Source organism: Sarcophilus harrisii, chromosome 3 (genome assembly GCF_902635505.1).
Source record: "Sarcophilus harrisii chromosome 3, mSarHar1.11, whole genome shotgun sequence".
Taxonomy (NCBI): domain Eukaryota; kingdom Metazoa; phylum Chordata; class Mammalia; order Dasyuromorphia; family Dasyuridae; genus Sarcophilus; species Sarcophilus harrisii.
In genome coordinates, this window is record NC_045428.1 from 7,170,785 (window position 1) to 7,183,538 (window position 12,754).

The following is a 12,754-nucleotide window of genomic DNA, read 5'->3' on the forward strand; positions in this document are numbered from 1 at the left end:
GTCAAGGGAAAGAGTCCATTTGTCTTCCCAATTATCCCTTCTTCACCTTTAGCGTTGTATCTGATACGGATCATACCCTTAAGAGGTTAGGAAGATTCAGGCAGGTAGGAGAGCAAGCTGTCATGCCCTGGTGAGGCAAGAAAGACCTGATTCTTTGGTGAGACTTATTACTCAGTCTCACTAGCTTTGCCTTGATACTGATAAGAGATTTACTTCAGAAAATAACCCAGCCCATTTAACAGACATGTTCCAGTTCTGCCTAGGGGATTTTGCTTCTTACATTACTAGGCAACACAACACCTTATATCTCAAGTCACGAGGTCCCTGACCCTTTCTCTACCTTTTAAATGGAAGATAATCAAAGAAAGGGTAACACCACATAAAGCCACCAAACTGGATATATAACCCACATCAGAGGAAATGCTGAAAGGAATCAGACTTTCATAAATGTTCAGAATTGAAAGAGACCAAGAGGATAATTGACCCATTCTTGTTCTACCTGCAAATGACACTGAGCTTCGCAATGCTCTACTCCCCACTAAAACCTCAAATGACTGGATTTGGGGATTACATGTCATTTAAAGCAGATTTTCTAGTTAATTTCTCATAGTGTCATTTAATCTTCCAACCTAATTCAAGCCATATATGAACAAGAAAGTCTTCTATATCATATCCAACAAGGCCACTTAGCCTTTCCTGGTGGTTTCAAATAAATGTGGCTAAAGATTTCTCACCTGATCAAGTAGAATGGAAGCATTTTGAGAATCAGATGTCTATTAAAAAAAAAAAAAGCTAATAACAGGGGCAGCTAGGTGGTGCAGTAGATAGACTATAAGCCCTGAAGTCAGGAGGACATGAGTTCAAATCTGGCCTCAGATACTTAAAACTTCCTAGCTTTGTGATCCTGGGCAAGTCACTTGACCCCTATTGCCTTACCAAAAATAATAATAATAATAAAGGGGCATATTGAGAAGAATAGATTAAAATTATATCTATATATATACATATATATACTCTGTAATAATTTCAAATATATTGAACAATCAATTGAGGAATAGTTATTAAGAAAGTGTCACATATAAAATAGCACCAGATACCAGAAATGTAATATTGTCATTATTATTATTATTATCATTATAAGAAAGAAAGAAGAAAGAGAGAGGAAGAAAGAAAAAAAGGAAGAAAAGAAAGAAGGAAGGAAGGAAGGAGGAAGGAAGGAAGGAAGGAAGGAAGGAAGGAAGGAAGGAAGGAAGGAAGGAAGGAAGGAAGGAAAATAGTCTTTGTCCTCAATGAGTTGATACTCAAATAGAAAAAATAACACATTATAGAGCTGAAAATGTGCTGCAGAAAAGGCAAGTGGACATGGATAAAATGTCCCGAGAGACAGCTTGGAGTTAGCTTGGATATTGTCTCAAAATGAGGCTTCAGAAAGCAACTTACCAATCAGAGTAGAGAATTTCAGAAACACAAAGATATTCCAGAATAAGAAGGTCATAGAGAAGGCAACATCTTCCAGGATACTACGATGCTGAGGCAGGGTGTGTGTGAGGGAATTCTGAAGAATCCAGAGTTTAGGAATGTGGTCATTGGCTGGGAAGAAGGGGCTTCTAACCAGGGTTTGAGTAGGACAATTAAGCTGGCAACCAACCAGGCTGAATTTCTGCTGGATGCTACCAGTCTAGGGGCTCTTGGACTCTCCTGTTCATCATTATAGCTGCTTGGTAGTTTCCAAGGTCAATCAATGTAGGCTCATTCTGTTAAAAACTGTTCCCTCAAGGGTAGCTTCATAAGCCATCACTAAAGCAATAAGTTGTCTGGGGGTCACTTCTATTCCTGTTACTCTGTGAATCTGATTCTTAGCCTGACTCCAGAGAATAATAACTTAAGGTAATGAAAATATAAATTTACATTTGGAAGGACTCTTAAAGATCATCTAATCTAATCTCCTTAGTTTGCCAATTAGCAAAACATGGCCTAAATCTGGAAAGAGTCTTCTCTACCAATTTTGATCTTTAAATGCTATTAAAAATAAGTAAATAAATTCAAAATCAGAATACTCCAGGTTTTATCCTTGCGGCTTCAACTTCTCCAGTATAGAGTGTCACCCATTCCTACCTTGGTAGTCAATGGAATGAATCAACATGGTGAAAAAAGAAGTCATTCAGTGACCAACCTTTTAGATATTGGTTGAAAGTAACTCAGATGGTCATTAAATAATCTGTAATTCATGACCAGATCCATGTTGGAAACTTTTTAAATTTGCCAAAACATTATAGATCTTGTGCTCTAGCCAGTGAAAATCTGAAGGCAATTAATTATATGACACAGGAAAACACTGGAGGACTGACTCTCCAGCTCTTTTTACTCTCTGTTTTTCCACTGCCCCTCTTTGACAAAGCCAAACCCTAAATTTATCTTATTGAAAGTATTTAAGGAGACATAATGTTAAGGAAATAGAAGGAATAATGCCGACTTTGTGTTTGCTCCTGTTAATTGAACACCATTAACTCCCTCAATGGACATTTTTAGTTTTGCTCATTGTTTTCCTCATCAATCTAAAATTAAATTGTGTGGGTATGGATGGTCCAATGGAGAGGATGCTGGCTTGAAAGTCAGAACATGGAGTCAAAATCTTTCTGCTTCGTGCAATTTGTGTGACCTCGGACAGTAACTCAAACTTTCTGAAACTCAGTCCCTTAATTGTAAAATATTGGGGAGGGGGAGACTGGAAGAGTGGGGAGTAGACAAGATGTCTCCGAGATCACAAGTCTGTGATCCTGAGAGTGCCCAAAACTAAAACCATTCTACATCAGCTACATCGGTTGGCCTAATTATCATACAGAGACTCATCATCAACCAGGAAACAACAAATGGCTTAATTTGTGTCATATAGGTAAGGATTCATAGCATTTCTACTTCAATATCATGCAGGCAGTGAGACTGAAGTCACAGACCAATCAAGGCCAGTAGATCAATTCTCCTCCTTTCTAGGAATTCTTCTGGCATTATTCTTTTGTTTTTCCCTGAGGCAATTGGGGTTAAGTGACTTGCCCAGAGTCACATAGCTAGGAAGTGTTAAATGTCTGAGGCCAGACTTGTACTCAGGGCCTCCTGATTTAGGGGCTGGTGCTCTAACCTCTGTGCTACCTAGGTGCCCCTGGCATTATTCTTATGACAGATTTTGATATCTTGGCTCAATACATCCCAGAGTTTCTCCTCACATGGTGAAGTAAAAGCCTTTCTCAGTTGTATCATGGAATTCTACAGGTCAATGGAAAAAGCCAAGCAAATAAACAATAATAAAAAATATATAAATAACCTCCCAAACTTCCTAAAGTATACACAGAGAGGTAAAACATTCAGAAATAATAATGATAAAATTCCATCTGATCTCTTTTCTGGTCAGACTATACTAGAGTATTATATGTAGCTCTGGGTTCCAGTGTTTAAGGAACCTCATAAACTAGAGCTCATTCAGAAGAGAGAAATCAGGAGGATGACAGACTTCAATATTTATGCTGGATTAGAATTGGTTGAAAGGGATTTATGGGTCATGTGAGCAGCAAGATGGCAAACTGGATGTTTCCTCTGTTCCCACAATCCCTCATTTCTTTTCAAAAAAGAAATTATGTATCAGAGATAAATCAACTTCTACTATTTCCATGGTCTAAGACATCCAAAATCCAATTAATTGGATTGGACTGGACTGCTGGTGCCAGGTCGAAGTACTAAAGAACAGAGACAGTGGGACAGGTCATCAAAGCAGAACACTCACTGGGCAAGTGAGGAATTATAAAACACTCCACCTAGCTCAAGCAAGAACAGAGAACGCAGCTGGGGCCAGTTCTGGCCACTGAAATGTTATTTGGACTAAATAACATAAGTTGGTGCACCGTGAATTTTCCCATGTGGGAAGAAACTAAGATGCTTTGAGATCTAGTCCAGAGGGTAACCCAATCAAAAAAGGAGGAATGATAATGAATGATAAATATAAAGTGAGTGATAAATACATTTAGTGTAGGGGATGGAAGACTGAAAGTGTCAGAGATTCCTGAAAGAAGAAACTTCCAAGGTTGGACATCCACAGATAAATCAATAGAAAATCAGTAATAAGAGAAGCAAATATGGCCTCTAGCAAGTTCTAACAAATTCAGGCACATATGAATAAATGATTCAAAATGAAAGAAAATTATTTAACATTTTATGAGATAGGACCTTGTAGAATTTGAAAAAAAATATACAGCTACAGCATTCTATTACTGAGTAGTTTAATAGAGAAAGAATACTGTTTGGAGTGGAATTCATATCTTACATAGCAAAAATAATAAGCAGAATAGAATCAGGTGGAGAAACTCAGGCACTTTAGTCTCAAGAAGGGGAGAATGAAAATAGGGAATGATAGTCCTTTTCAAATATTGCACAAGAGGGCAGAACTGGAAGCAACAGGTAGAATTTGAAAATAAATATTTGATGCATAGAATTATTTCCTGACAATTAGAGCTATCCCAAAGTAGAACATGTTTATAAGAGTTAACAACTTCAGGTGTCTTGAGAAAAAGGGCAAATAGTCATTTTTGAAATATTATAAATGGAATTCCTTAAGGATTTGGTTGGAATAGATAGCCAGCGTGGGATCTTCCAACTCTATCATCTCTACTCTGTGAGATATTGTTTTTCGAAGAAAGAACTCCAGTTTATTCTTCCTTCAGAAACTCTCAGAACAGCATGGATGCAGACTTTTGATTGATCACAGATCACTAATGAAATGATCAAGAGTGAGCCAGCCAGCTGGATCAATGCTGTAACAGCTTAGTGCAGACATTGGGAATGACCTCAAGAAGTACTGAATGAGCTGGATATCCATTAGCCATGCCTTACACTGATGTATTCTTAATATGGCTACATTTTATAATTACCTTAATTATGATAGCAATTGTCAGGTAGTGTTAAATCAGCTACTGTTTTTTAAATGTCTTCTTTGCACTATGTACTATACTCGAGTTCTGGATATAAAAAGAAAACCAAAAAGAAAAGAAAAAGAAATTGTCCTTGATCTCAAGAAGTTCACACAAAAAGTTCTCAGGTTAACGGAAGAGATAATTTGCAAACAACTATGGACAGTGATGATAAATAACAAGTGGGTGATCAGTGCTGCAGAAATAATCCTTCTCCACTCTGATTTCCTTAAAATTTCAATTCCCACAGTAATTAGTCCAACCTTTCTCTTTTCCTTGAATGTCAACTATACATGATTACTCAAACTTAGAGTGGGAGACAGATTTCTTTCTTGGTAAAAAGCCCAAGGTCACAGAAAGAGAACTTTCTCACCCAAAGTTATTTTATTTAATATTTTCATAGCATAATTACTATCTCTTTTCTCCAGTCAAAAAGAAGTAGCTATCCCTGTTCATAAGGCTGGTACTTCAGAGGGCATAGAGCCCAGTCTATAATTGATCAAGAACCTATTTTACAACACAGCCAAAGAAAAGAATGCACTATCACCAGAGAAAGACTACCCTATATTTGACCAACTCCAACTCAATTCATTTATCCTTATATCAAACATAAGCTTGGCTCTTGGCAGTTTCTGACCAGTACCCCAGTTCCTTCTTCATTTAGCCAAAATCTCATCCCTCTTCTTCATGGCAGTTCTTCAGATTCCAGAAATCAATCATGAAAATCCATGTCTTTGATTCAGATATTCCAGTTCATTTGATGGTTTCATACATAGCATAAATTCTCACCCTCCTTCTAAGCAGTTCTCAATTTATCAGTATCTTTTGGGGGAAAGAGGTGGGAGCAGCGAGATGGTACAGTGGATAGAGTGCCGGCCCCGAAGTCAGGAAGACCTGAATTCAAATCTGACCTCAGACACTTAACACTTCCTAGCTGTGTGACCCTGGGAAAGTTACTTAACCCCAATTGCTTCAGCAAAAATAAATAAATAAATAAAAGAAAAAGAAAAGAAGAGGAAAAAAAGGAAAAAAAAAAGAAAAGAAAGAAAAGAAAGAAAAAAATATGGTGGTGACAAATCCATAAAATATCCCAGAAGTTCGTTAATTAGGGTAGCATATACTTTATTTTAGGACATTCTGGGACTCTGTCCCTCTCTTAGTCAGTTTTGGCTTTCATGTCTGTTCCATTGCCTTCCATGTTGTTGTCTTATAATGACTTGGTAGGTCACTCGAACCCCAGAACCTTTCTGGATAAACTGCTGTTTCTATGATTTCTCCATTTTGTTTTTCTGAAGTATTTTCCCCCCTTTGACACAAGTATAAAGACTCTGCATTTACACCTATTATATTTGATCTATTTATATCCTTGGTATCATCTTCTCCACTTGCTGGGGGTTTTGATACAACCACAATTTATTAGCATAATCAATCTCTTCTTTTTTGTGAACTTCTCTCACTTTTGAAGCATGGTCATGTGCTCTAGAGGGTAAAAGAAAAATCCTTCCTTGATTTTTTGCCTAATCATCTTCCATCTATCTAACTTTAGTTAATGTTAATCTCTCGGAAAACAGTTATATGTACATGATTCATCACTCATTTCCCCCCATCAATCCCCCCAAACTTCTGTTTCAAAGTTCATTGAACTGGATTGTAAACTCCAGTGGCTTTTGTTTGGATCTCTTGGCTGTTGATTTTCTCCTGGCTTTGATCCTACTTCTTTAACTCCTCTGTTTTGATAATACTTCTTCATCTTATCTCAAGCTTAAGGAGATGACATCAAGTTCTTTGGTGCTTTTCTCTTCTATGAGTAATGTTTTTCATTATAGAACATCAACTACCATACCTTAAGGATTATCAAATCTAACTCCCTCAGGTTATGGAGAAGTTGAGGTTTAGAGATGTCTAGAAATATAATAAAGTGGTCAAGGCAGGATTTACACTCGGGTCTTATGACACAAAATCTGATCCTTTAACATGTTCGTGCTGTCTCTTAGGGATTTGGGACTTTGAAAGAAAAAAAGTTAAAGGATGTCAGAATTAGCAGCTATTTGCCTCCTCCCCCCCACCCCCAACTTGAACTTTGACATCTCTGAGCCACTTAGTGACTATGGGAGACTATGATTGTCTGTGAGAATGCCCAAGGCAGGAGTTAGCAGCAGCCTCAGGACATGAGCATGGCCTCATTTATCCTTGTGCTCAGGAATAGTGAACTTCCTCACCCTGCAAACATACTATTTCAGCTATGGGTGAAAGTTTGATTTTGCTGGCAAAGGAAACGACTTAGGACAATGGGCCCATCTAAATCCTAAGCATCCTATCAGTCCCTTCAGAACTCACTTGAGACTTTGCAAAGCTTTTCTTCACACCCAAATCAGGGGGGTGACATTGTCCCTCTTACCTCCATTCTACAGATAAAGTCCTGAAAGTTTAGTGACTTATCTAGGAGGACAGAACCAATAAGTATCTAAGACAGAATACCCCTTGAAGTTTCATTACTCTGGTTCTAGTCCACATGACTTTCCCCAAGATTTAGTCAATCAGCAAAGTGTTCTCTCAATCCCTTAATAATTTCCCTAGACCCTGAGAATGTCTGAGCCCAACTAGTCCCATTTCCTCTTCTGGAAGCCAGAAATGATAGTTTTCCTATGTGTTAGGCAGGGAGGAACCTCAGGGTTCCCAAGAACCCCTGGAAAATACCATCAATAAGCCATTCATTTGCAGGACCAGCTTGGAGATTACCTAAAACTGAATCAAAACAGAAATTTTAATCCCTCAATTTAATCTGACCAAGCCTTAAGAGATACTTTCAAGTCATTCAACAAACTGTTGTTAAAGTGGATCTATATAAAAGTTTATTAACTGACTGACAAAAGACATAACCAAACTTTTGTCCAATACCCTCATATTAAGTCCCACTCAGTAAACTCCAGGGGCAATTTGGCACTTAAAGATCTTCAGAATCTCACCTTTCTACCTTTTCAGTAGGTAATAGTTCTGCCTAACCCTCCTCTGTATTCCAGTTATGCTGGACATATTTTTTTTTTCCTCATTCTAAAACAAGGACACTCCATCTTTCTTCACTTGGCCTTTGCAAATAGATTTCCCCATTGCCCGGAATGGATTAACTCCAAGGTTACCTCAATTTTAGAATCTCTGTCTCCTTTTAAGAGCAATGAAAGCTCTACTTTCTATCTAACAACTTTAAGATACAGAAATATTAAAAATAACCACTGTCTTCCAGGGACTAACTTAGTACTTGGCCAAAGATCAGCAAAAAAAAGAAAAGAAAAGAAAAGAAAGTATATAGAAAGTGATTCCATGGCAGACAAATTGGAACCAGAGTGTTCAGAAGAGACCTTACACAGGAGGAGGTGGCCTATGAGCTTCCCTTGGAAGAAAGTTCAGGATTTTAAGAAGCTGCAGCAAAGTGGGAAAGAATTTTAGCCATTGTGATTACCCTGTGCCAACATCTGGGTGTGAAGGCATCCATTCTGTGTATAGAGGATGGGCAAAGAAGTAATTTGTTTTTGGTGGCCCCACTAAAGGGAAAAGAGCACAATGACGAAAAACACAATGAGATCCTACTGTGCAGGGGCCTTGGTCAGTATCTGGTGAGTTCATGAAAGTGACTTTTAACCCTACCACTGCATATAACAGGAGAGTAATTCAAAAGAACTATAGGATGACTTATGAGAGTACACACACACACACACACACACACACACACACACACACTCTCTCTCTCTCCAGGAAGTATTCTTTTTCACAACTAAAGAGGATGCAACCTTTTTTGGCAGAAGAAAAAAATGTGGCTAAAATTAGCATCTTCAGAAAAACCCCCGCAGTAACTGAGAATGAGATTATCTTAAAAGTGTAAAACAATACAGATATAATGACAGCTCTCACAAGAGAGGAAATTAGGGGAGTCAATTTGGGAGAAGCTTGTATAGAGATGGAATTTTCCTTCCCCCACAGTGGGATGAGAAAGCTAAAATCTTTCTTTTATAGCCATTAGTATTCAGGTTTGTTTGTTTGTTTTTTTAATATTGACCCAACCCCTATGATCCTATCAAATTGTGCTTAGAAATATAGCTTTCTTCTAGCAGAACCTAGGAGAATTGATAAGGAAGTACATGTATGTATAGAAGCATAAATATATATATATGCGCATTTATATAGACGTATGTAAATATATAAACATATGACCTTCATAAAGAAGTGATTATTATTTTAAGAAAATGGAAGGAAGGAAGGAAGGAAGGAAGGAAGGAAGGAAGGAAGGAAGGAAGGAAGGAAGAAAGGAAGGAAGGAGGAAAGAAAGGGGGAGGAAGGGAGAGAGAAAGAGAGAGGAAGAGAGAGAAAGAGAGAGAGACAAAAGAAAAGAAAAGAAAAGAAAAAAAAGGAAAGAGAAAGAAAGGAAAAAGGGAAGGAAGGGAGAAAAGGAAAGAAAGAAAAGGAGGGAGGGCTAGAGGGCTAGAGGGGCAGAGAAACCTTGAACCCTAGCATCATGCATGCATGCATCTCTGTTGGTTAGGTAAGGTAGGTTACGTTGTGTACTACCAGTGTTATCATCACCTCTTTCCATTTTAAAAGGCATGAGATATAAATAGTTGTCTCTAGTCAAATGAGATGTCAGTGACAAAGACTGGACAAAAGAATACGAGTTAGCTAGTTTGTCATCACAAGTACACACTACCTTTGTGGGTAGCTGGGGAAGGATTTCCTTGTCTCCGTGAAACTTTACACAACTGCTCTGTCCTTGTACCTGTACTCAAAATCAATTCAACAGCCACAAAAACAAGTCAATTGGCCTTACCTGTTTAAGATGTGCTTTCTTGTGGTGGAAGTAGAAAGACTATGTGGTGAGCAGTTTTCTCTCTGCCTCCAACCTATCAGAATCAAGTGGCAATAGCAGAGAACTTTAACTGTTGGACAGACAGGATGTATCTTCTGATTCTCACCTTTTCCTCAGTCTAAATTTCCTCAGTCTTCCAGGGGCCCAAAATCCTGCTGCAGTTATTTGTTCTTTTAAAGTAATGAAAATATTAAGTCAACATAACTTGTACGGGTGGGACTGAACCAGTCAGACACCAGAAGCCTGCCTCTCTGGTTATACCTTGCCTCTGTTTGAACACACCCTTTAGTGTTCTCCATCATTGTCACCTGACTGGTTTTTTACTCTGCAGCCCTGGATCATCAACAACTAATCAATCAACAAGCATTTATCAAACTCGTACTCTGTATTGGAAAATGGCTTATTTAGACAAAAATGAGACAATCCTTGGGAGTTTTCATTGCACCATAAGTAATACAGAATGAAAACACCTTTTGTACATGTGACCCCTTAATTCGTAGCCAGTTTATGTCCTCAAGGAACAATTTCTAAATGATGATTAGGGGAATGAAATGAGAAGTACTATATGGTAGGAATGGGGAAGGGAAGAAAGAGGAAGCCCATGATAAAAGGTAGCCTTTTATTTGATCCAAGTTTCCATTTCGTATTAAAAAAAAAAATTCTTCTTTCCAATCAGCAGATATTGGTTGATATTTATTGGTTTCATAACATAGATAAAAAAAAAAGAGGAGAAATATTTATGGGTACTAGCCTGGCTGTAAGATAAGCTTATCTTTTTGGAGAAAGAAATAACAAGAAACACAGGAACTCATGAAGTTACATAATGTAGTGGAGAGGGCATTGGCAAGGAGGAGTCCTGGAATATGGTCTAGCTACTATGATCTCTATCTTGCAGTGTGATCTTGAGATAATTTCTTCATTTCTCTGAGACTCAGTTTCTTCATCTATAAAAAGAGGCAACTGGACTAGATAATCTTGAACCTAACTTTCAATTCTAACATTCTAGAATTCTGTTTCAATATGGATCATGTAAACCAGTACATTATTACTGACATTGAAATCACTGTAAGGGTTGTTTGACAATTGTTAACTCAATTGCTTCTCACAACAAAACGATGAGTGCTTAATGTAGGTACAATTACTCCACCTTCTAGACAAGGAAAATGAGAATCAGAACATTTAAGTAATTAAGCATTAAGATTTGCTATGGTCACATAGCAATTCCACAGTCAATTCCACACCTAAGATTTGAATCAATCATTTCTCGACTATAATTTCTCTGTTTTCTGCAACTTTTTACTAGCTCTCTATGAAGATTTCAGAAGTTTGGAGCAGGAATTTGGCATCTGAAGATTGATTCAAACCTTGGCTCTGCATTATTAATATGTCACCCTGGGTCATATTTTTACCTCTCTGGGTCAGATTATTCAACCACAAAGTCAAGGAATTATAAATTATAGCTGATACTTCAAACACCTCTAAATCTATGATTTATTAAAACATAACGAACTAGAACCTCAATTTCACATTATTATAATATTTAATTTATAGGCAGGATAATTTTTTGGCTTCACTCCTATATCTGTGTATAATTGTGTAGTTCTGAGCAAGTCATTTCCATGGTCTTCAGTTTTTTTATCTGCAAAAGGAAAAGATTGGAAAATCAGCCCCTACCAATCCATTTACCACCTATCCACATGGCAGGTTTCTCCTGAGGAACAAAGGAGAAAGTAGTGCTAATTACTGCTCTATAGTAAAATTTGAGCTCTGGTGTGGCTAGGTCACCTTTCTTAGCATTTTTTCCCATTAATACCCTTGACGGTCTAGAACTTTTGTTCTTCCAGATGAATTTTGTCATTACTTTTCTATCTTTATGAAATATTTTTTTGTTAATTATGTTGGCATGTCCCTGAAACAAATAAATTAATTTAGGTAGAATTTTCATTTTTGTTATAATTGACCAGCTTACCCATAAGCAACTGATATTTGCCCAATTGTATAGATCTGACTTTACTTGCATGAAATGTGTTTTAAATTGTGTTTATATAAGTCCATGGATTTGTCTTGGTAGATGGACTCCCAAATATTTTATATTGTCTATAGTTATTCTAAATGGAATTTTTCTCTGTGTCTCCTGCTGCTGGTAATTGAGATGTTGATTATTTATGTTAGTTTAGTTTATGTCTTTAAACTTTGCTATGGTTTTTATTTCGAGTTTTCTTAGTCAAGTCTCTGGGATTCTTCAAATATAACATTATATTATCTGCAGAGTCTAGTTTAATTTCCTCAACGCCTATTCTAACTCCTTCAATTTAGTTTATTTTTTTAGTTAACATTTCTAGTACAATATTGAATAATGGTGGTTATAATGAACATTCTTGCTTAACTATGCATCTTATTAAGAAGGTTTCTAGCTTATTACCATAAGATACAGCTTGCTGATGATTTTAGTTACTACTTATCAGTTTAAAGAAATCTCTTTATTTTGATCTCATTTTTTTATAATAGGAATAGATGCTGAATTTTGTCAAAAACTCTTTCTGCATCTATTGAGATATAACCATATGATTTCTATTGGTTTTGCTATTGATAAGTTATTTTGTGCTTATGGTTTTCCTAATGTTGAATCAGTTCTGCATTTCTGCTATAAACCCCAGTGGGTCATAATATATGAACCTTGTGACATATTGTTCTTAATTAGTATTCATTAGGGAAATTGATCCATAGTCCTCTTTGTTTTGGCTCTTCCAGGTTTACATATAGACTATTTAAGTGATGTAAAAGGAATTTGGTAGGACTCTGTCAATTGTGTTCCAATTAGTTATTAAATATTGGAATTACTTATTTTGTATGTTTGATAGAATTCACAATGATGATTCATTCAATTCATTCAGTTCTAAATTTGGGTTATTTAAATATTTGAGTTCCCCTTCTATTAATCTGA

The 12,754-nt window shown here is 36.9% G+C and overlaps 1 protein-coding gene across 1 annotated transcript in view; it reads right to left on the reverse strand.

Moving 5' to 3' along the window:
* The window catches only part of TPRG1 (tumor protein p63 regulated 1), a 148,141-nt gene extending 138,082 nt beyond the window's left edge, over positions 1–10,059 (reverse strand). The window contains exon 1 of the mRNA XM_003766269.2: positions 9,772–10,059. The gene's annotated coding sequence lies outside the window, so the exon portion shown is untranslated. The remainder of the gene's footprint in view (positions 1–9,771) is intronic.
* Between the last annotated feature and the right edge of the window lie 2,695 nt (positions 10,060–12,754).